Raw genomic sequence first — 2514 nt, 5'->3', positions numbered from 1 at the left:
TTTATATTCCAATCCTATTTATTGGAATAAATATCAATTTATTTGTCAAATTATCAACTAATTCTAGTAAGTGTCATTGTGTGAAATATAAAATCAGCACATATAAATATAAAATATACAACTATATTTAATATAATTAAAAGGCACACGTTTTGCATTGTTCTGTTGTAGTTACTGTATCAAAGGCAACTCTGTTTTAAGTATTATTCCATTATCTCTGCCTCAGTGTTTGATAGAGTTAGACCTAAAGCTTTACCATATGTAGATTTACAGCATGTAGGCAAGGGGAAACACTGTGATTAAAACATTATCAATTTAATGCCTAATAATGAGGAGAAACATATGGACTTCTCCTGCAATTATGAAAATATTTGGTGATAAAAAGGCAGTAGTGTAAGTTCCTGCCTGGTTGGATGGTAGACAATCCAGGACATTAAGTAATCATGCATATGAACAATTTTTTCACCTTCTTGGCTTTAGTTACTGTTGAAATGGAAGGTATAATAAAAATTATATTTTGATAAAATACCTTCTAGTCTGAACAGTTCTGTTTGAACTGTTCATCTCTCTATCATCCCTTGTAACCAAGATTAGTTTTGTTCAAGTAAGACAATTTACGTTTTCAGGGTAAGATATTCTGGTTGGTCTGTTCCCACATGGAAGAAGGGTAAAGGCTCAGGTAGACATTTGTGCCAGTAACACCTCATTTGGGAAAATGTCAGCTGGAGAAGTTTAGAAGTAGCTCTTAAGCAATGCTTACTTTGAATTCATTAGGTCCACAAAGCTAATTCAGTTGGATAAATAAGTACTTGAAAAAGCCATCACCTTTAGACCTATCTATAAATAATTGAGAGTACGATAAAATTCCAAATAAAAAGACTTGATAGTCATTGACAAAAAAATTTGCAAATGTGAGCAATCGACTGATCAATACAATTTTTCCAATATTCACAGAATTTTAGGGAAATAAGACCGATAGCATTGTTAGGAACAAGAAGCTTTCCTTGTTACAAGTAGGCACCCATAGATATAAGCCTGTATAAAGATTGCATCATTAACAACTTAAATTTATAGGATACTACATGCATCAGCAGCACGTATACTCAAATTACAATACAGAGATTAACATGGCACTTGCAAAAGGATAATATGAAAATTTGAGAAGTATTCCATATTTTTCATTCTTCAGATGCAAGAAATGAAAAACAGTTATTAAAAGGTTGATTACAAAATTACAAGTGGAACAATACACGTAATTCATATAATTAAATTTAGTTTGACATCAGTGTATTAAATCTTCAGCTCAGAAAGGCGTTTACATAGCATAAAATTTACAAAACTTCAAATTAGACAACATTGTCATTTTATCCCAAAGAAAAATAAAGACCTAGAAAAAATAAGGAATCAAACTGTTTCTATATGGAATGCAATCGGAAAGGAAACATTAATTAACCTATATATTATAAAGTAATGTAGAATTCAAAGTATATCTAGGAGAAAATAAAATAAATTATGAACATTATGCAAACATAGAATATAGAATATTTTAAAATATACTTTATCAGACAAGCACCAGAAATATTTTACTTTCTGAACTACTCATTTCAACAGGTAAGTTAAAATTATTTCTGATTAAAAAATCACAAACTCTGAAGAAATCATTATACATGTATACAAAAACTATTGAATACATTTTGACATCCAATGCAGGCAATTCATTTGGAAGAATTCCGCGGAATCCATGAATTTTTACAGTAAAATATTGGTGTTGCCGGGCACTGGTGGCTCATGCCTATAATCCTAGCTACACAGGAGGCTGAGATCTGAGAATCATTGTTCAAAGCCAGCCTGGAAAGGGAAGTCTGTGGTACTCTTTTCTCCAATAAACCACTAGAAAACTGGAAGTGGAGCTGTGGCTCAAGTGGTAGAGTGCTCACCTTGAGCTGAAGAACAGAGGGATAGCTCCCAGGCCCAGAGTTCAAGCCCCATGACAGACCAAAAAAAAAAAAAAAGATATTGCTCTTATTTGTTTGTGAAAATATTTTGTAGGGACACAAAAGATGGACTTGCATTTTTGAAATTTAAGAAACTTAACCCGAACATTAGGACTTAGTTGAACAATTTGTACAGCCCTCCACAACTTCATAGAGGGAATGACACATACTTATCCTTTTGGCAATATCAAATGCAGTTTCTTCTATGTTGTTCTTCAGGCCTAGTTTTATATAATGGTTCAACAGAAGGACATCCAGCGTATCTTTGCTATCTCAATTCTCAGCAGCAAGATACAAGGGGGTCAAGAGGCCTTTAGTTTGGGCATTGGTATCTGTATCATGATGAAGTAAGAAAGAAGCCACTCTGGTATTATTCCACGTATATGCACTGTGCAGGGGTGTCCAGTCATCTACAATTATTGTATGTGCCGCTTGAGACACCAACTCATTGACAATGTCTAAGTGTCCACTGTAGGCTTCTCAATGAAGAGGGGTATACTCATCGTCATCCCTACTATTC

The 2514-nt window shown here is 33.6% G+C and overlaps 1 pseudogene; it reads left to right on the top strand.

Annotated features, from left to right (window-relative positions):
* Positions 1-1082: 1082 nt before the first annotated feature.
* Positions 1083-1179, top strand: LOC122127416 (annotated as a pseudogene).
* Positions 1180-2514: the final 1335 nt, after the last annotated feature.

The sequence above is a fragment of the Dipodomys spectabilis genome, unplaced genomic scaffold (genome assembly GCF_019054845.1).
Source record: "Dipodomys spectabilis isolate Male_0828 unplaced genomic scaffold, ASM1905484v1 ptg000300l, whole genome shotgun sequence".
NCBI lineage: Eukaryota > Metazoa > Chordata > Mammalia > Rodentia > Heteromyidae > Dipodomys > Dipodomys spectabilis.
Note: the sequence above shows the minus strand (reverse complement) of the source record. Positions and strands in the feature narration are given on the sequence as shown.